Genomic DNA, 22886 nt, shown 5'->3' on the forward strand with positions numbered 1-22886 from the left:
CAGGGCAGTTGCAAGGTGTTACTGCAAGGGACACCACCATGACGTAACCCCAGGTATGGTATTGACTGACTTCCTAGTCTCTGATGTCTTGGTCGTGTTGGTAGAGTTAATTTAACTATATGCGAGGGATGTTGTTAGGAGACAACCAGAGGCACAGTCATTAGACATGCCATCCATCCCATGTACTGCATATGTACATGTAGGTATTTAGCCCTGGTGATTGACATATGTCCAGGTTGTGTATGTGTTGTGGTGCATGGCACTACTAAGGCGTAGGTACATTTATAGCTTACGTCAGCATGGTGCTACTTGCTTCATGTGCAATGTGTCCCTCTGCGCTCCTTTGACATGCATTGAGTGTGTCCTATGTGGCTCCCCCTTCTTGCACTTAACAATTTAACATTAATTTCCCCATATCCGACTTACCCTGCATTTGTGGTGTTTCCTGGTAGTCTGCCCTGTCCTGCGATTCCAATGACCAGTTCCTCCGGGATGACTTCTGCAACCATCTCCTCCATCTCGTCCAGGTCCTCTTGTGGTGCTGGACTACCACCTCCAGTTTGCAGTGCTGCCTTCCTGTGCGATGCCATTTTTGTCTTTCTCCTTCGCTTGCAGTCCTGCGAGCGTTTCTTGCACTCAGTTACGGTTCTCCTCACCTCTGTCACACTGTTAATCTTGTCTACTATCTGCTGCCAGATTGCCTCTCTCCTTCCAATTGCTAATTTTGAGGTAACGAAGAGTTGATGTTGATGCTCTGTCACCTCTCTCATCAGTATTTCATACTCCTCCGCACTGAAACAACACTTTCTCTTTTTCTTCTTCCTCCCCTGGGTTGTTTGTCCTTCTGGCTGGTTCCTGGTTAATTTGGGTCACCCTGTGGTCTCTCCTGGCTTTCTGGCTCCATTTTGCCTCTCCTTTGCACTGTTTTGTGCATTGGTGTCTAAAGTTGACGCTATCGCTGTAAAAAATGGTGCATTTCCATTTTGCAACATGTTTATGTGTCTTAAAACAGGTTAGAGTCATTTTTTCGACGTTAACATAATTTTGCATTACCACAAGGCGCAATGGTTAACTTCACAAATGTTGACTCTAACCTATTATTAGCACCACCCACCGTCATAATATAAATATGAACCCCAGGTGGCGTTAAAATATGGTGCTATCCAGCACTAGTCTTTTTGACGCAGAACTGCGTTTGCACAGTTTTGCGTCAAAAAGTATAAATCTGGCACTAAGTCATGGGTCACGTGACAGGAAAGGCTGCACCACAATAGTTTCCCTGCTCAAGTCATAATGTCGGCTCCTTTAACTCTGCACATTTTGAATGGTGCCTCACATGGGCTTTTGTGAGGACTAGTGGCACCCAAGAAGAGGACTTTTATATGCCTACGTCAAAGCATGCTTGCTGGCTCATTGCTATTCTTTCCGAGACAATGAATGAACCAGTGTGTCTTGTACTTGAAGCCTATAAGGCTGCATCAGCTGCTGTAACAAATCAAGTATTGACAAAGAGGAACGAGTTAGAGCTATTGGTATTGTAAATTCTTAACTGGACTTTTCTTGACACATCAATTGAAAATGAAAATTAAAACAGATGCATAAGCGAGCCAATTCAAAGCGCTACAGCCCCCATGAGCATGAGCACGAGGGAGAGACACAAAAGGAAAAAGATGTTTGCTCGCAGTCAAACGTATCGGCAAACGTGCAATTATACATATAACAGGGTCGGTGTCCAAGGCAGTAACAAAACCGCCCCACGGAGGGACAAACGAAAAGCATTTACCAATGATAACAAAGGATTTTTGAAAGGCAAGCTCATTAACGAGTAATAGTGATGGGCGTGCGGTGGGCGTGGTTAAAAGCCCACAGATAGATTACAACAGGTCAAAGCACTTGTGCGCTCGACCTAATGAATAAGCTAGGCACGTCCAGCGCTAGGTTCATCATATCACTTTTTTCCAAAAGCATTGATGAAGCCAATAGGTCTCACCGATGCAAGACCTATTGGCTTTGTCAATCTTTTTTGCCATGTTGTGCGTCTGCTGTACAGCATGGTTCATAATAAAATAAAATAAAAAAGCGCTGTGATGGAGCAAGTGTTGACTGCGCCATAGCAAAAAATGTTTACTTTCAGCAATATTGCATAGCAGCCACGCTGCTGTACATGGCTCTTGCATAAGTACTACCTACTGGTTTTGCTATTGCTTGTGGTTTTTAGGCAAGGGTTGATTAAGTGATTTTCCCAGGATCACAGGAGGTCAATTATGCTAGATTCAGGCCCATATTTATACTTTGTGACGCAAACCAGCGCCAGCAAAAATCATGCCTCAAACCGACTTACGCCATTTTTTGAAACACAACCCTCATTGAAATGACTCCTGTCTTAGCAAAGACAGGAGTCATGCCCCCTTGCCCAATGGCCATGCCCAGGGGACTTCTGTCCCCTGAGCATGGTCGTTGGGCACAGTGGCATGTAGGGGGTCCCAAATTAGGCCTCCCCATGCCACTATAAAAAAAAAAATTAAATACTTACCTCAACTTACCTGTACTTACCTGGGATGGGTCCCCCCATCCATGGGTGTCCTCCAGGGGTGGGCGAGGGTGGCAGGGGGTGTCCCTGACGGCAGGGGAGGGCACCTCTGGACTCCTTTGGAGCACACAGGTCCCTTAACGCCTGCCCTGACCCAGGTGTTAAAAAACGGCGCACATCAGGCTGTGCGCCATTTTTTAAGGCCCACCCCCTCCTGTGCGTCAAAATGACGCTGGAGTATAAATAAGGCGCACAGGCCATAAAGTTATTTTTGGGGCGGGAACGCCTACCTTGCATGTCATTAATGCAAGGCAGTTTCCAGCATCCAAGAAATGACGTCAGAGTTTAAATATGGGGCAAGGTGCGCAAACAGAGTATATCAATCTTTATTCATCAGTTTCAAAGTTGTGGCATGATCTAAATAAATATACATACATTTGACACACACACATATATATATATGTTTATAATATATATTTTAACAGACCTTTACAATTAAGTCAAAGAAGATATTTGAATAATATTTCAATAATCAATGAGAAAAATAAAGAGCTGATCCAGAAATAAAACACAAATTGGACAGTTAAATGTTTTATTTCTCAACTGACTTTCCATAGATAGATTAAACTTAAAACTCAAATAAGAAATTTTATCTCACAATACTTCTTTTTCACAGTATTAGAGTAACCCTACTCTTGGGAGGGCTTTCAAAAATTGAACGAAACTCTTAAATGTTCCTCTCCACGGAAATCTTTAGTAAAAGGCGAAAGATTTATTCGATTTGAAGAGAAACCAGAGTATGCTAATGGCAGTCGCCGACTATTGCGCCGGGAAACGCCGTTCCACAGACTATCAGGGCGACTAGGTTTACTAAGGTCATCATAGAAAACCCTTCGAAATAGAACCAAGTTATAATAATAGTTGTAATACTTTACACCGATAAAACACTTGTTGCCACAGAAAGAAACAAGCGGAGAGCCCAGCAGTGAGAGGAATTATGGGTATGCAAATTTAGTCGCAGGTCACGTGACAGGAAAGCCTGCAAGACATTTTCCATGGTCAAATCGTAATTGCTGCTCCTTTAATTATCCATGTAACCAGCTGTCTGCAAGGCGGCAACAAAACCGCCCCAAGTAGATAAAGAATTTTTAAAGGGAAGCCCATGAATGAGTGATAGTGAGGAGCGTGCGGTGGGCGTGGTTAAAAGCCACTGAGAGCTCACACCAGGACAAAGAACTTAGGCCCGTATTTATACTCCGTTTGCACCGAATTTGCGTCGTTTTTTTCGACGCAAATTCGACGCAGAACTAACGTCAACTAACGCCATATTTATACTCTGGCGTTAGACGCTTCGGGCGCCAAAGTGCCCGGAGTGTGCGTCATTTTTTAGCGTGAACCCCTTCCTTGCGTTAATGATATGCAAGGGAGGCGTTCCCGTCTTAAAAAATTACTCCCAGGCCTTTACGTGGTATTTATACTCCCGGGCAAAAATGACGCCCGGGAGTGGGTGTGGCCAAAAACGGCGCTTTTGCGCCGCTTTTTAACGCCTGGGTCAGGGATGGCGTTAAGGGACAAGTGGGCTCAAAATGAGCCCAGAGTGCCCTCCCCTGCCCCCAGGGACCCCCCCTGCCACCCTTGCCCACCCCAGGAGGACACCCAAGGACGGAGGGACCCATCCCATGGACATTAAGGTAAGTTCAGGTAAGTATTTTTTTTTTTTTTTTTTGTGGCATAGGGGGCCTGATTTGTGCCCCCCTACATGCCACTATGCCCAATGACCATGCCCAGGGGACAGAAGTCCCCTGGGCATGGCCATTGGGCAAGGGGGCATGACTCCTATCTTTACAATGATAGGAGTCATGTTGATGGGGGATGGGCGTCGAAAATAAATGGCGCAAGTCGGGTTACGATGATTTTTTCGACGTAACCTGACTTGCCCCATTTTAAGACGCCCATGCGCCATTTTCCCCCTACGCCGGCGCTGCCTGGTGTACGTGGTTTTTCTCGCGCACACCAGGCAGCGCCGGTCTGCTTGCGCCGGCTAACGCCATTCAATAAATACGGCGCCCGCATGGCGCTTCAGAATGGCGTTAGCCGGCGCAAAACTTTTTGACGCTAAACTGCGTTAGCGCAGTTTAGCGTCAAAAAGTATAAATATGGGCCTTACACACTCGACCTCGAAAGGCTAAGGTCGCGCCGACAGCCGCTGGCGGAAGTGGACTGTATCGGGTCAGTGGCCCTAATATTGTGGGATGGTTAGAAAACGTACGATTTTCATCCAAAAAACAATGACATACTCTTGTACAATTGAGTCCCGCACCTCTCGTTCTCAGTAGCAAACGAAATCATTCAAAAAATAATAAATCTGTCTCTCTGGTTTATCATTAGGACTATACAAAGAGAAACTAAAAGTGAAGAAATAAAACAAAAACAACTCGAAAGGTGCGTAGCTCGTTCCTAGAATGCTCCATATTGATTGACACAAGACGATTTGTGATCTTGAGCTGTGAGGCTAATAAAGGTGAATGAATGTTAGCACAGGTTTTTAAAGGGAAAGACAAAATTAATATTCATAGATTCGTGGTAACTGTCTTTTGCTGTAATTAGTGGGGTTTTGCCTCCAAGCGGTGCATTATGGGTATGGTGGCTTTGCCAACGCTTCTTTACGGCGGCCTGCCTGGGGAACGCTGAAAGATTAAAGACTGCAATTCTACTGACATGTGCTGTGGGTTTATCCGACAAAGTCCCAGTAAAATCGCTGCATGTTAAAAATTATAAGGATATTGGGAATCAAGAAGGACTTTCATGATCATGGAAATACCAAGGCCAGAGTCGAATTCTTTAAGATCTTGCAAATCCAAGGTTACTTGCAATATCCTTATATGTGGGAGCCTGCAGCAGGTGCGCCTCATCAATATGGACGCAAGGGGGTCGGCCGATGAAAATAACCTGCTTCACCCTTGATTTATTGCCTTGAAGTATTACTGTTTTTACCTGAAAACAAACAATTCTAAACGATCATTTGATTACATATAAAGTTGCAATATTATATAGACAGCTGAAGAGGGCTCCACTGGTTGATTTGCGCAATGCACGTTTTAGGGGGTGGCTTTTCCCTGAAAACAAACAATTCTGTATAATAAGCTGTTTACATGTAAGGTTGCATTAACACATAGATAGCTGACGAGGGCTCCACTGTTTGAGTTGTGCAATGCACAAGTTTCAGCCTGCGGCTCTTTCACAATCTCACCCTTTTACTCCACTGGGCATATTTCTGGGGATTTGGCGCAGGTTAGCGCAGCTTGCGTGAAAAGGCAGTGAGGCGCCTATCTATGGCATACAACACATTCCTGTTTGCAGAATGCAGCACACATAGAAAAAGGAAAAACTGAGCAGAAATAATGATATTTCTCCTCGTTGCGCCTCCCCTGGGGAGGCGTAAGGTTTTAGTGAATCTCCAGTTTTGCAGGGTCTTGTAATCTGGGGATGTGTCAAAAGCCATGGGTGTTGCATGGAATCACTAACCGTAATGCCCATGTGTAGGAGGCTGGACTGGCTTGTAGTGAGTACCAAGGGGTACTTGCACCTTGCACCAGGCCCAGTTATCCCTTATTAGTGTATAGGGTGTCTAGCAGCTTAGGCTGATAGATAATGGTAGCTTAGCAGAGCAGCTTAGGCTGAACTAGGAGACGTGTGAAGCTACTACAGTACCACAAGTGTCACTTGCACAATATCATAAGAAAACACAATACACAGTTATACTAAAAATAAAGGTACTTTATTTTTATGACAATATGCCAAAGTATCTTAGAGTGTACCCTCAGTGAGAGGATAGGAAATATACACAAGATATATATACACAATAGCCAAAATATGCAGTATAGTCTTAGAAAACAGTGCAAACAATGTATAGTTACAATAGGATGCAATGGGAACACATAGGGATAGGGGCAACACAAACCATATACTCCAAAAGTGGAATGCGAACCACAAATGGACCCCAAACCTATGTGAACTTGTAGAGGGTCGCTGGGACTATTAGAAAATAGTGAGAGTTAGAAAATTAGCCCTCCCCAAGACCCTGAAAAATGAGTGCAAAGTGCACTAAAGTTCCCCAAAAGACAAAGAAGTCGTGATAGAGGAATAATGCAGGAAAGACACAAACCAACAATGCAACAACTGTGGATTTCCAATCTAGGGTACCTGTGGAACAAGGGGACCAAGTCCAAAAGTCACAAGCAAGTCGGAGATGGGCATATGCCCAGGAAATGCCAGCTGTGGGTGCAAAGAAGCTTCTACTGGACAGAAGAAGCTGAGGTTTCTGCAGGAACGAAAAGGGCTAGAGACTTCCCCTTTGGTGGACGGATCCCGCTCGCCGTGGAGAGTCGTGCAGAAGTGTTTTCCCGCCGAAAGAACGCCAACAAGCCTTGCTAGCTGCAATCGTGCGGTTAGCGTTTTTGGACGCTGCTGTGGCCCTGGAGGGACCAGGAGGTCGCAAATTGGACCAGGAGAGAGAGGGGACGTTGAGCAAGACAAGGAGCCCTCTCAGCAGCAGGTAGCACCCGGAGAAGTGCCAGAAACAGGCACTACAAGGATGCATGAAACGGTGCTCACCCGAAGTTACACAAAGGAGTCCCACGTTGCCGGAGACCAACTTAGAAAGTCGTGCAATGCAGGTTAGAGTGCCGTGGACCCAGGCTTGGCTGTGCATGAAGGATTTCTGCCGGAAGTGCACAGGGGCCGGAGTAGCTGCAAAAGTCGCGGTTCCCAGCAATGCAGCCCAGCGAGGTGAGGCAAGGACTTACCTCCACCAAACTTGGACTGAAGAGTCACTGGACTATGGGGGCCACTTGGACAGAGTTGCTGGATTCGAGGGACCTCGCTCGTCGTGCTGAGAGGTGACCCAAGGGACCGGTAATGCAGCTTTTTGGTGCCTGCGGTTGCAGGGGGAAGATTCCGTCGACCCACAGGAGATTTCTTCGGAGCTTCTGGTGCAGAGAAGAGGCAGACTACCCCCACAGCATGCACAAACAGGAAAACAGTCGAGAAGGCGGCAGGATCAGCGTTACAGAGTTGCAGTAGTCGTCTTAGCTACTTTGTTGCAGGTTTGCAGGCTTCCAGCGCGGTCAGCAGTCGATTCCTTATCAGAAGGTGAAGAGAGAGATGCAGAGGAACTCGGATGAGCTCTTGCATTCGTTATCTAAGGAATCCCAAGAGACAGAGACCCTAAATAGCCAGAAAAGAGGGTTTGGCTACCTAGGAGAGAGGATAGGCTAGCAACACCTGAAGGAGCCTATCACAAGGAGTCTCTGACGTCACCTGGTGGCACTGGCCACTCAGAGCAGTCCAGTGTGCCAGCAGCACCTCTGTTTCCAAGATGGCAGAGGTCTGGAGCACACTGGAGGAGCTCTGGGCACCTCCCAGGGGAGGTACAGGTCAGGGGAGTGGTCACTCCCCTTTCCTTTGTCCAGTTTCGCGCCAGAGCAGGGCTAAGGGGTCCCTGAACCGGTGTAGACTGGCTTATGCAGAATTGGGCACATCTGTGCCCAAGAAAGCATTTCCAGAGGCTGGGGGAGGCTACTCCTCCCCTGCCTTCACACCATTTTCCAAAGGGAGAGGGTGTAACACCCTCTCTCAGAGGAAGTTCTTTGTTCTGCCATCCTGGGCCAGGCCTGGCTGGACCCCAGGAGGGCAGATGCCTGTCTGAGGGGTTGGCAGCAGCAGCAGCTGCAGTGAAACCCCAGGAAAGGCAGTTTGGCAGTACCAGGGTCTGTGCTACAGACCACTGGGATCATGGGATTTTGCCAACTATGCCAGGATGGTATAGAGGGGGCAATTCCATGATCATAGACATGTTACATGGCCATATTCGGAGTTACCATTGTGAAGCTACATATAGGTAGTGACCTATATGTAGTGCGCACGTGTAATGGTGTCCCCGCACTCACAAAGTTCAGGGAATCGGCTCTGAACAATGTGGGGGCACCTTGGCTAGTGCCAGGGTGCCCTCACACTAAGGCCCGTATTTATACTTTTTTTAGCGCCGCATTTGCGCCGCTTTTTGGCACAAAACGGCGCAAACCCACAAAATACGATGGTATTTTGCAAGTTTGCGCCGTTTTTGCGTCAAAAAACGACGCAAATGCGGCGCAAAAAAAGTATAAATACGGGCCTAAGTAACTTTGCACCTAACCTTTACCAGGTAAAGGTTAGACATATAGGTGACTTATAAGTTACTTAAGTGCAGTGTAAAATGGCTGTGAAATAACGTGGACGTTATTTCACTCAGGCTGCAGTGGCAGGCCTGTGTAAGAATTGTCAGAGCTCCCTATGGGTAGCAAAAGAAATGCTGCAGCCCATAGGGATCTCCTGGAACCCCAATACCCTGGGTACCTCAGTACCATATACTAGGGAATTATAAGGGTGTTCCAGTAAGCCAATGTAAATTGGTAAAATTGGTCACTAGCCTGTTAGTGACAATTTAGAAAGAAATGAGAGAGCATAACCACTGAGGTTCTGATTAGCAGAGCCTCAGTGAGACAGTTAGTCACTACACAGGTAACACATTCAGGCACACTTATGAGCACTGGGGCCCTGGTGAACAGGGTCCCAGTGACACATACAACTAAAACAACATATATACAGTGAAAAATGGGGGTAACATGCCAGGCAAGATGGTACTTTCCTACACCATGGAACGCCTCCCTAATGCAGAGTAAGGCAACACTGCAAATTGCGTTGCCTTACCTTACTCCATATCTATGAGGGCATTCAAAGCCAAGCAAAGTGGCATTACGTGGCCTCATAAATATGGGGGCATACTTATGAGAGGCTTGCGCCACAGGTGACTCACTTTTCTTGACAGTTTGGTGGCACAAGCCTCTCAACCATATCGTGAGGCCACGCAAATCCACTTTGCATGGCTTTCCATGGCCTCATCGATATGGAGGAAGAGAAAGCAGCGCAAGTCGCTGTGTGGCCTTACTCTGCACCAGGGCGGCGTTCCATGGACATTGCGGTGGGTTTGCCCACGCAATAGCCATTGATTTTGACGCTCCTCCAGATTTACTTAATCGCATAAACTTATGGCTCCCCAGAGCAGGCGTGAAGAGGAGAAATATTTTCATTTCTCTTCATTTTTTCCTCTTTCAAATGAAAGAGGAAATCACCTCTCAGAATTGTTTTTGTGCAGGAAGGTGGCCTTCCTGCACAAAGACAATCCTGCATGCAATTCAGGCGCCCTTCCACCATGGTGCAAGAGTGCCTGGATTGGCACTAGGCAGCCAATTGTGCATCAGCACAGTGGGAAAGGAAAGGACTGCACCAAATTTCATAAATACGGTGCATTCCTGTCCTTTCACATTGGCGTAGGGTAGCACAGCAAAAAAGACTTGCGGCATTACTCTATGCCAATTCCCCATAAATGTAGACCATGATTTAGAGGTTCGCACCACAGTTGCTTCACAAAATGTGATGCAACGGCAGTGAGAGGGGCCCCTACATTAGGTAACGTAGTGCTCTATTCATGGCATTGCATTATGTCAACTTATGAAGTTTAGGTTGGGCTTTTCCATCATACGCCCTTTTGCCAGGTCAGAAGCAAAGACAAAAGAAAAGGTACAGCTCCTCACGTACTAACCTCGCTTCTGGTTAAGCCAAAGCTCGTGAAGCTGGCACTATCACTCTGATTTCTGGAAGTTTGAAACTGTGGGCCCTTGAGATACAGAGCAAAGATGCCTTTTCCGATCAACTTCAGTTAAGTTATATTTTCAACTCTCATGTGTATGCATGAATGAGTGCTGTATTTGTATGTCTGTCTGCATGCATGCACAAATGTGAATCTGTGTATGGGAATGAATATTTGCATGCATGAGAACTCTTCAATCCCTGCAAATATTATTCGTTTTTTCCAATTCCAAATTAAGAAGTGACTGGCAGCTGGTACAGCAAAGGAAGCCTGTGAATCAAGATACAAAATTAAGGGGCATATTTATACTCCGTTTGCGCCGAATTAGCGTCGTTTTTTTCGACGCAAATTCGGCGCAAAACTAACGCCATATTTATACTTTGGCGCTAGACGCGTCTAGCGCCAAAGTATGAGTAAAGAGCGTCATTTTTTTGCGTGAACGCCTTCCTTGCGTTAATGAGATGCAAGGTAGGCGTTCCCGTCCAAAAAAATGACTGCGACGCAAATGCGTCGTATTTATACTCCCGGGCAAAAATCACGCCCGGGAGTTGGCGGGGCAGAAAACCCCGCATTTGCGCCACTTTTTAACACCTGGGTCAGGGCAGGCGTTAAGGGACCTGTGGGCTCAAAATGAGCCCACAGCTGCCCTCCCATGCCCCCAGGGACCCCCCCTGCCACCCTTGCCCACCCCAGGAGGACACCCAAGGATGGAGGGACCCACCCCAGGGACATTCAGGTAAGTTCAGGTAAGTATAAATATTTTTTTTTTTTATATTTTTTTGTGGCATAGGGGGGCCTGATTTGTGCCCCCCTACATGCCTCAATGTCCAATGACCATGCCCAGGGGACATAAGTCCCCTGGGCATGGCCATTGGGCAAGGGGGCATGACTCCTGTCTTTACTAAGACAGGAGTCATGTAAATGGCGTCTGGGCGTCGTTAAAAATGGCGCAAATCGGGTGGAGGCGATTTTTTGCGTCAACCTGACTTGCACCATTTTTAAGACGCCCTAGCGCCATTTTTCCCTACGCCGGCGCTGCCTGGTGTACGTGATTTTTTTCCACGCACACCAGGCAGCGCCGGTCTGCTTGCGCCGGCTAACGCCATTCAATAAATACGGCGCCCGCATGGCGCTTCAGAATGGCGTTAGCCGGCGCAAAATTTTTTGACGCTAAACTGCGTTAGCGCAGTTTAGCGTCAAAAAGTATAAATACGGGCCTAAATATGTTAAACAGAGTAAATGTACCTCCATAATATGCAATGCACAGGATTAAATTGGTATCAGAATGGTGGAAGCATGCTCGCTTCATATAAATTATTTTCAGCAGAAGCACAGTGTTGTCCTGTGTCCCTACAGCTTTCAGACTCAAATCTGTGCAGAATCCACTTGTTGTCTCACGACAGAGCCCTTATCAAGGACACACAGGCCCACCTACAAATTTGGTAAAGAAATATACTTTGCATTCCTATTCTCAACCCTGGGAAAACGCATCAACAATAATAATAATATCATGCATTAACAATATATAATATCGTGTTTTATATATCATCCGCTACTGCGTTTTTTATGTTTCCTAGTGCCTCAAATAACCAGCTTGCTCTTACACCTTACCATGGTTCACAATTTATTGGCCATGACATGATGAATGCCAGAGGCTGCTTTTGGATTGACACACACATATCAAGAACCAACCTTAAACTCAATAAGATATCATTAACCAATGTTAATGAAATGTACTAATCAATAATTATTACTTATGAAATATTGAATATATGTTAGACCAATGCAGTAATATGCCATATTGAGAGTTATGAAGTATGTTCTAGCTTTATTAATTGTAGGCCTTAACGTAGTGAGTGTCTTGGCCTATTTTGCCAGGCTTTGTGTAAAAGCTGTATTTCTTAGTGTTTAGTAAAAATGCTGACCAAGAGAATTAAACTGGTAAAAGTCTATTGTATTGTTTAAATGTGCATATTACGGAAGCTTTTCGGGAGAACCGACTGCTAGGAGATGATGTTCTTGCTAATGCAACATTTTAGGTTTTTTGTGTGTGAGACTGACTTTCCAAGAACAAGAACAATGGAATTCTGACTTGAGTAGAAGCTGCAACAATATTGTTACCCGACAAGCCGGATGATGAGGACATTGCAAGAGGAACCAATCAACAATATGATAACGGAGAAATATTAGAATTCATAGATATGGTATAGTACTTTTATTGGAGAAAGTGTGAACATACGATTAACTGACCAATAGGGAATTAGGGGATAGTTTAAGTGACTTTAATATAACAATGCTAATTCTGGGAGAGACATTCATTTCGACATTTTTAGAGAAGACAGATTATTCTGCCATTTGGGTCATTCCGACATTCTGGCTCCTTGGGCTCATATTTTCCTGACTGAGAGTCTGATGCCTTGCTGATCGACTGATGTCCTGAGGACGAAGAATGATTCTGCTTTGATGACCCATACCGAGCATAGGTATACATCGAAATGTGATTATTATGCATATTTGCTTTTTCTTTCTACGTACCAACTGCGCTGTTTTGATAGAACCATAGTTAGATGATTTTCCAAATTTACGGTACTAAATTGTTTAGCATGAAGCCCAACATGCCGATGCTAATCTGATGTTAGTTAAGGATTCTCACTAATTGAATTATGATAACAGGGACTAATGCTTGGTGACCTTCTCTGCTGAACTTCATGTACTTCATTACGTTGACGCAGCTGACTTTGCTATTGATTTGCACCGTAGCTTTAGAATGTGTTGTAGTTCAAGCTTTGATTAGATTGCATTTCTTCCGCCACTTTGGACAACCAGTGTTGTTTCTGTATGTGTTTCGTTTGATGTTGAGATTAATCTACATGACCTTAGCATTATTAATATAGGGAAATAAACATTCTAAACTTTTACTAAAGGTGTAGTTATTCATGACTGAAAGGTCATGGTGCGTGACAATTACTGACTCCAATGATTATTGATTTTATTGATTACTAGTGATTGTCGATTATTGTGTATTGATTATTGATTATGTACTGGAGCTATGGTAAGAACTTCTTAATTGTTAGTCAAAAGGTTAATCGACCTATTCGCGTCCCCTTGTAAGTTTACTTATTAAGGTCAGGCGCGCTAACAGTGGTACCGGCACATGTCTGGGTACTGTTGGGATGGTTGCAATGATATTGTGCGCTGTAAGATGCAGCACACATGTGTTTGGGCAATGAGGCAGGGCAGTTGCAAGGTGTTACTGCAAGGGACACCAGCATGACGTAACCCCAGGTATGGTATTGACTGACTTCCTAGTCTCTGATGTCTTGGTCGTGTTGGTAGAGTTAATTTAACTATATGCGAGGGATGTTGTTAGGAGACAACCAGAGGCACAGTCATTAGACATGCCATCCATCCCATGTACTGCATATGTACATGTAGGTATTTAGCCCTGGTGATTGACATATGTCCAGGTTGTGTACGTGTTGTGGTGCATGGCACTACTAAGGCGTAGGTACATTTATAGCTTACGTCAGCATGGTGCTACTTGCTTCATGTGCAATGTGTCCCTCTGCGCTCCTTTGACATGCATTGAGTGTGTCCTATGTGGCTCCCCCTTCTTGCACTTAACAATTTAACATTAATTTCCCCATATCCGACTTACCCTGCATTTGTGGTGTTTCCTGGTAGTCTGCCCTGTCCTGCGATTCCAATGACCAGTTCCTCCGGGATGACTTCTGCAACCATCTCCTCCATCTCGTCCAGGTCCTCTTGTGGTGCTGGACTACCACCTCCAGTTTGCAGTGCTGCCTTCCTGTGCAATGCCATTTTTGTCTTTGTCCTTCGCTTGCAGTCCTGCGAGTGTTTCTTGCACTCAGTTACGGTTCTCCTCACCTCTGTCACACTGTTAATCTTGTCTACTATCTGCTGCCAGATTGCCTCTCTCCTTCCAATTGCTAATTTTGAGGTAACGAAGAGTTGATGTTGATGCTCTGTCACCTCTCTCATCAGTATTTCATACTCCTCCGCACTGAAACAACACTTTCTCTTTTTCTTCTTCCTCCCCTGGGTTGTTTGTCCTTCTGGCTGGTTCCTGGTTAATTTGGGTCACCCTGGGGTCTCTCCTGGCTTTCTGGCTCCATTTTGCCTCTCCTTTGCACTGTTTTGTGCATTGGTGTCTAAAGTTGACGCTATCGCTGTAAAAAATGGTGCATTTCCATTTTGTAACATGTTTAGGTGTCTTAAAACAGGTTAGAGTCATTTTTTCGACGTTAACATAATTTTGCATTACCACAAGGCGCAATGGTTAACTTCACAAATGTTGACTCTAACCTATTATTAGCACCACCCACCGTCATAATATAAATATGAACCCCAGGTGGCGTTAAAATATGGTGCTATCCAGCACTAGTCTTTTTAACGCAGAACTGCGTTTGCACAGTTTTGCGTCAAAAAGTATAAATCTGGCACTAAGTCATGGGTCACGTGACAGGAAAGGCTGCACCACAATAGTTTCCCTGCTCAAGTCATAATGTCGGCTCCTTTAACTCTGCACATTTTGAATGGTGCCTCACATGGGCTTTTGTGAGGACTAGTGGCACCCAAGAAGAGGACTTTTATATGCCTACGTCAAAGCATGCTTGCTGGCTCATTGCTATTCTTTCCGAGACAATGAATGAACCAGTGTGTCTTGTACTTGAAGCCTATAAGGCTGCATCAGCTGCTGTAACAAATCAAGTATTGACAAAGAGGAACGAGTTAGAGCTATTGGTATTGTAAATTCTTAACTGGACTTTTCTTGACACATCAATTGAAAATGAAAATTAAAACAGATGCATAAGCGAGCCAATTCAAAGCGCCACAGCCCCCATGAGCATGAGCACGAGGGAGAGACACAAAAGGAAAAAGATGTTTGCTCGCAGTCAAACGTATCGGCAAACGTGCAATTATACATATAACAGGGCCGGTGTCCAAGGCAGTAACAAAACCGCCCCACGGAGGGACAAACGAAAAGCATTTACCAATGATAACAAAGGATTTTTGAAAGGCAAGCTCATTAACGAGTAATAGTGATGGGCGTGCGGTGGGCGTGGTTAAAAGCCCACAGATAGATTACAACAGGTCAAAGCACTTGTGCGCTCGACCTAATGAATAAGTTAGACGCGTCCAGCGCTAGGTTCATCATATCACTTTTTTCCAAAAGCATTGATGAAGCCAATAGGTCTCACCGATGCAAGACCTATTGGCTTTGTCAATCTTTTTTGCCATGTTGTGCGTCTGCTGTACAGCATGGTTCATAATAAAATAAAATAAAAAAGCGCTGTGATGGAGCAAGTGTTGACTGCGCCATAGCACTTTTTTTTTACTTTCAGCAATATTGCATAGCAGCCACGCTGCTGTACATGGCTCTTTCATAAGTACTACCTACTGGTTTTGCTATTGCTTGTGGTTTTTAGGCAAGGGTTGATTAAGTGATTTTCCCAGGATCACAGGAGGTCAATTATGCTAGATTCAGGCCCATATTTATACTTTTTGACGCAAACCAGCGCCAGCAAAAATCATGCCTCAAACTGACTTACGCCATTTTTTAAAGCACAACCCTCATTGAAATGACTCCTGTCTTAGCAAAGACAGGAGTCATGCCCCCTTGCCCAATGGCCATGCCCAGGGGACTTCTGTCCCCTGAGCATGGTCGCTGGGCACAGTGGCATGTAGGGGGTCCCAAATTAGGCCTCCCCATGCCACTATAAAAAAAAAAAATTAATACTTACCTCAACTTACCTGTACTTACCTGGGATGGGTCCCCCCATCCATGGGTGTCCTCTAGGGGTGGGCGAGGGTGGCAGGGGGTGTTCCTGAGGGCAGGGGAGGGCACCTCTGGACTCCTTTGGAGCCCACAGGTCCCTTAACGCCGGCGCACATCCATAAAGTTATTTTTTCATCAGTTTCAAAGTTGTGGCATGATCTAAATAAATATACATACATTTGACCCACACACATATATATATATGTTTATAATATATATTTTAACATACCTTTACAATTAAGTCAAAGAAGATATTTGAATAATATTTCAATAATCAATGAGAAAAATAAAGAGCTGATCCAGAAATAAAACACAAATTGGACAGTTAAATGTTTTATTTCTCAACTGACTTTACCTTTTCTGTTTCCATAGATAGATTAAACTTAAAAATCAAATAATAAATTTTATCACACAATACTTCTTTTAAGCAGTATAAGGGTAACCCTACTCTTGGTAGGGCTTTCAAAAATTGAGTGAAACTCTTAATTGTTCCTCTCCACGGAAATCTTTAGTAAAAGGCGAAAGATTTATTCGATTTGAAGAGAAACCAGAGTATGCTAATGGTAGCCGCCGACTATTACGCCGGGAAACGCCGTTCCACAGACTATCAGGGCGACTAGGGGCCGTATTTATACTCTGGTTGCGCCGAATTTGCGTCGTTTTTTTCGACGCAAATTCGACGCTAAACTAACGCCAACTAACGCCATATTTATACTATGGCGTTAGACGCTTCGGGCGCCAAAGTGCCCGGAGTGAGCGTCATTTTTTAGCGTGAACCCCTTCCTTGCGTTAATGAGATGCAAGGGAGGCGTTCCCGTCTAAAAAAATGACTCCCAGGCCTTTACGTGGTATTTATACTCCCGGGCAAAAATGACGCCCGGGAGTGGGCGTGGCCAAAAACGGCGCATTTGCGCTGCTTTTTAACGCCTGGGTCAGGGAAGGCGTTAAGGGACAAGTGGGCTCAAAATGAGCCCACAGTGCCCTCCCCTGCCCCCAGGAACCCCCCCTGCCACCCCTGCCCACCCCAGGAGGACACCCAAGGATGGAGGGACCCATCCCAGTGAAGTACAGGTAAGTTCAGGTAAGTATAATTTTTGTTATTTTTCAATTTTTTTTTTGTGGCATAGGGGGGCCTTATTTGTGCCCCCCTACATGCCACTATGCCCAATGACCATGCCCAGGGGACATAAGTCCCCTGGGCATGGCCATTGGGCAAGGGGGCATGACTCCTATCTTTACAATGATAGGAGTCATGTTGATGGGGGATGGGCGTCGAAAAAAAATGGCGCAAGTCGAGTTACGACGATTTTTTCGACGTAACCTGACTTGCCCCATTTTAAGACGCCCATACGCCATTTTCCCCCTACGCCGGCGCTGTCTGGTGTACGTGGTTTTTTTCCACGCAAACCAGGCAGCGCCGGTCTGCCTGCGCCGGCTAACGCCATTCCATAAATACGGCGCCCGCATGGCGCTTCAGAATGGCGTTAGACGGCGCAAAAATTTTTGACGCTAAACTGCGTTAGCGCAGTTTAGCGTCAAAAAGTATAAATATGGGCCTAGGTTTACTAAGGTCATCATAGAAAACCCTTCGAAATAGAACCAAGTTATAATAATAGTTGTAATACTTTACACCGATAAAACACTTGTTGCCACAGAAAGAAACAAGCGGAGAGCCCAGCAGTGAGAGGAATTATGGGTATGCAAATTTTGTCGCAGGTCACGTGACAGGAAAGCCAGCAAGACATTTTCTATGGTCATTTCTGCTCCTTTAATTTTCCATGTAACCAGCTGTCTGCAAGGCGGCAACAAAACCGCCCCAAGTAGATAAAGAATTTTTAAAGGGAAGCCCATGAATGAGTGATAGTGAGGAGCGTGCGGTGGGCGTGGTTAAAAGCCACTGAGAGCTCACACCAGGACAAAGAACTTACACACTCGACCTCGAAAGGCTAAGGTCGCGCCGACAGCCGCTGGCGGAAGTGGACTGTATCGGGTCAGTGGCCCTAATATTGTGGGATGGTTAGAAAACGTACGATTTTCATCCAAAAAACAATGACATACTCTTGTACAATTGAGTCCCGCACCTCTCGTTCTCAGTAGCAAACGAAATCATTCAAAAAATGATAAATCTGTCTCTCTGGTTTATCATTAGGACTATACAAAGAGAAACTAAAAGTGAAGAAACAAAACAAAAACAACTCAAAAGGTGCGTAGCTCGTTCCTAGAATGCTCCATATTGATTGACACAAGACGATTTGTGATCTTGAGCTGTGAGGCTAATAAAGGTGAATTAATGTTAGCACAGGTTTTTAAAGGGAAAGACAAAATTAATATTCATAGATTCGTGGTAACTGTCTTTTGCTGTAATTAGTGGGGTTTTGCCTCCAAGCGGTGCATTATGGGTATGGTGGCTTTGCCAACGCTTCTTTACGGCGGCCTGCCTGGGGAACGCTGAAAGATTAAAGACTGCAATTCTACTGACATGTGCTGTGGGTTTATCCGACAAAGTCCCAGTAAAATCGCTGCATGTTAAAAATTATAAGGATATTGGGAATCACGAAGGACTTCCATGATCATGGAAAGAACCAAGGCCAGAGTCGAATTCTTTAAGATCTTGCAAATCCAAGGTTACTTGTGATAACGCGTCCAGCCCTTATAAATTACCCGTACCTGGACACGTTGGAGGTCGGTGAATCTTTTAACCGAGTCGGGCTCTCCTCATCCTCAATAGTCGAGTCACTCAAATCAATAATCAATGACTGTTGTAATCGATAATCAATACTCAATTAATAGATCAATATAACACATCAGAAATCAATAACAGTTGATATTTCTGCGCACCATGACCTTTCAGTCATGAATAACCACACCAGTTTATTAAAAGTTAGTGAATTTATTTCCCTATATTAACAAAGCTAGCACGATATATATGTGTCTCAAAACCAATTGATATATGTATATGAACATTACCAGCTGTCCATAACGGCGGAAGAAACGCAATCTACGTAAAATCTGAATAATGATACACTCTGTTATAGCAATGCAGATCACCAATGTGACTAACTGTATTTGACTAATTGCATACATTCGGTCAGCATAACAAGATTTCAATTCTTCATGGTACATTGAATGAATACCTCGACTAACCTCTAATTAGCATTGGCATGTGGGACTTCATGCAAAACGAATTTAGTCAACACAAATTTGGAAAACTTCTAGCTAGGATCCTATCAAAATAGCAGTTGGTACCTAAAAGGAAAAACACAATGCATAATACATTTATCCTTTCATATTTACCAAATACAATCAGCATTCAAGAAAAGTCTTCGTCCTTCAGGTACCGGTTGATCAGCATGGGGCAAGTTTCAAAAGGGGGCAAAGTTAAGGGCAAGCTCCCTTGCAGCGGCAAGGAGAATGAGGCAAAGTTACTGCATGGGCAAGACGGGGGCAAATCAAAGTTAAAGTCTCTAGGGTGAGAATTCTCAAAGTCTCTTTCTCTCAGATAGAGAAAAGGGCATCAGGGTGTCGTCCAAAATGGAGTCTGGCATCAGGCTTCAAACTGGCATCGAGGAAAAATGGCTGACTTCTCTTTGTCCGGTGGGTTTAAGTAAGAAACATTCCAAATTCTGTAGGGTCTTCCATTGGAGGGTTCATAGGTTGGCTTCAAATTGTCCAATCAAAATTGTCTTTTACTAGCGCCCATTTATGCATACACTGTCCTTGGCGCCTTGGAACACAAATTGTATCATGGTTTGCCAATTATTTTACTATCTGTACCTTCATTGTCCGCACCTGCAGAGACTGACCTTGTATCAAAAGGGATGTAACCGGCCTAGCACGAAACCTTGGAGATAAGTGTACCAGCCAGTTTCTACTGGAAAAATACAACTTCAAGCAAGAATATATTTCATTAATTCAAGGAAAAAGAATCACGCAGTTAGAATTTGAAACCAAGCAACTAGGCCAAAGCCTGTACTAAATTTAAGCTAAGCAAAACAGTTTTCAAACAAGAAATCATGGCATACATTTGCGATTATGACGGATTAGTACATTTTTAATACTTCATGATTAATAAAGCTCGTTTATAATGATGGCGAACTACCCCGAGGGCACAATTTCCCTCGTACATTATTTCTTTTACTTAAAATCACACTTCAATATATATGTCGGTTACACAGTGTACATGAATATATGTCGAACCCTCTTTTTCTGCGTCATCACTTGCAATATCCTTATATGTGGGAGCCTGCAGCAGGTGCGCCTCATCAATATGGACGCAAGGGGGTCGGCCGATGAAAATAACCTGCTTCACCCTTGATTTATTGCCTTGAAGTATTACTGTTTTTACCTGAAAACAAACAATTCTAAACGATCATTTGATTACATATAAAGTTGCAATATTATATAGACAGCTGAAGAGGGCTCCACTGGTTGATTTGCGCAATGCACGTTTTAGGGGGTGGCTTTTCCCTGAAAACAAACAATTCTGTATAATAAGCTGTTTACATGTAAGGTTGCATTAACACATAGATAGCTGACGAGGGCTCCACTGTTTGAGTTGTGCAATGCACAAGTTTCAGGCTGCGGCTCTTTCGCAAACTCACCCTTTTACTCCACTGGGCATATTTCTGGGGATTTGGCGCAGGTTAGCGCAGCTTGCGTCAAAAGACAGTGAGGCGCCTATCTATGGCATACAGCACATTCCTGTTTGCAGAATGCAGCACACATAGAAAAAGGAAAAACTGAGAAGAAATAATGATATTTCTCCTCGTTGCGCCTCCCCTGGGGAGGCGTAAGGTTTTAGTGAATCCCCAGTTTTGCAGGGTCTTGTAATCTGGGGATGTGTCAAAAGCCATGGGTGTTGCATGGAATCACTAACCGTAATGCCCATGTGTAGGAGGCTGGACTGGCTTGTAGTGAGTACCAAGGGGTACTTGCACCTTGCACCAGGCCCAGTTATCCCTTATTAGTGTATAGGGTGTCTAGCAGCTTAGGCTGATAGATAATGGTAGCTTAGCAGAGCAGCTTAGGCTGAACTAGGAGACGTGTGAAGCTACTACAGTACCACAAGTGTCACTTGCACAATATCATAAGAAAACACAATACACAGTTATACTAAAAATAAAGGTACTTTATTTTTATGACAATATGCCAAAGTATCTTAGAGTGTACCCTCAGTGAGAGGATAGGAAATATACACAAGATATATATACACAATAGCCAAAATATGCAGTATAGTCTTAGAAAACAGTGCAAACAATGTATAGTTACAATAGGATGCAATGGGAACACATAGGGATAGGGGCAACACAAACCATATACTCCAAAAGTGGAATGCGAACCACGAATGGACCCCAAACCTATGTGAACTTGTAGAGGGTCGCTGGGACTATTAGAAAATAGTGAGAGTTAGAAAATTAGCCCTCCCCAAGACCCTGAAAAATGAGTGCAAAGTGCACTAAAGTTCCCCAAAAGACAAAGAAGTCGTGATAGAGGAATAATGCAGGAAAGACACAAACCAACAATGCAACAACTGTGGATTTCCAATCTAGGGTACCTGTGGAACAAGGGGACCAAGTCCAAAAGTCACAAGCAAGTCGGAGATGGGCATATGCCCAGGAAATGCCAGCTGTGGGTGCAAAGAAGCTTCTACTGGACAGAAGAAGCTGAGGTTTCTGCAGGAACGAAAAGGGCTTGAGACTTCCCCTTTGGTGAACGGATCTCTCTCGCCGTGGAGAGTCGTGCAGAAGTGTTTTCCCGCCGAAAGAACGCCAACAAGCCTTGCTAGCTGCAAATCGTGCGGTTAGCGTTTTTGGACGCTGCTGTGGCCCTGGAGGGACCAGGAGGTCGCAAATTGGACCAGGAGAGAGAGGGGACGTCGAGAAAGACAAGGAGCCCTCTCAGCAGCAGGTTGCACCCGGAGAAGTGCCAGAAACAGGCACTACGAGGATGCATGAAATGGTGCTCACCCGAAGTTACACAAAGGAGTCCCACATCGCCGGAGACCAACTTAGAAAGTCGTGCAATGCAGGTTAGAGTGCCGTGGACCCAGGCTTGGCTGTGCACGAAGGATTTCCGCCGGAAGTGCACAGGGCCCGGAGTAGCTGCAAAAGTCGCGGTTCCCAGCAATGCAGCCCAGCGAGGTGAGGCAAGGACTTACCTCCACCAAACTTGGACTGAAGAGTCACTGGACTGTGGGGGCCACTTGGACAGAGTTGCTGGATTCGAGGGACCTCGCTCGTTGTGCTGAGAGGAGACCCAAGGGACCGGTAATGCAGCTTTTTGGTGCCTGCGGTTGCAGGGGGAAGATTCCGTCGACCCACGGGAGATTTCTTCGGAGCTTCTGGTGCAGAGAGGAGGCAGACTACCCCCACAGCATGCACAAACAGGAAAACAGTCGAGAAGGCGGCAGGATCAGCGTTACAGAGTTGCAGTAGTCGTCTTAGCTACTTTGTTGCAGGTTTGCAGGCTTCCAGCGCGGTCAGCAGTCGATTCCTTATCAGAAGGTGAAGAGAGAGATGCAGAGGAACTCGGATGAGCTCTTGCATTCGTTATCTAAGGAATCCCAAGAGACAGAGACCCTAAATAGCCAGAAAAGAGGGTTTGGCTACCTAGGAGAGAGGATAGGCTAGCAACACCTGAAGGAGTCTATCACAAGGAGTCTCTGACGTCACCTGGTGGCACTGGCCACTCAGAGCAGTCCAGTGTGCCAGCAGCACCTCTGTTTCCAAGATGGCAGAGGTCTGGAGCACACTGGAGGAGCTCTGGGCACCTCCCAGGGGAGGTACAGGTCAGGGGAGTGGTCACTCCCCTTTCCTTTGTCCAGTTTCGCGCCAGAGCAGGGCTAAGGGGTCCCTGAACCGGTGTAGACT

General features: G+C 45.2%; 2 non-coding genes across 2 annotated transcripts; both read right to left on the bottom strand.

The window, feature by feature from the left end:
• Window positions 1–3215: 3215 nt before the first annotated feature.
• LOC138286793 (U5 spliceosomal RNA) lies at window positions 3216–3331 on the bottom strand. The gene has a single exon (XR_011202069.1). It is a non-coding gene; the product is annotated as a U5 spliceosomal RNA (small nuclear RNA).
• Window positions 3332–16457: 13126 nt separating this feature from the next.
• On the bottom strand, window positions 16458–16573 carry LOC138286876 (U5 spliceosomal RNA). The gene has a single exon (XR_011202143.1). It is a non-coding gene; the product is annotated as a U5 spliceosomal RNA (small nuclear RNA).
• Between the last annotated feature and the right edge of the window lie 6313 nt (window positions 16574–22886).

Source organism: Pleurodeles waltl, chromosome 3_2 (genome assembly GCF_031143425.1).
Source record: "Pleurodeles waltl isolate 20211129_DDA chromosome 3_2, aPleWal1.hap1.20221129, whole genome shotgun sequence".
Classification (NCBI taxonomy): domain Eukaryota; kingdom Metazoa; phylum Chordata; class Amphibia; order Caudata; family Salamandridae; genus Pleurodeles; species Pleurodeles waltl.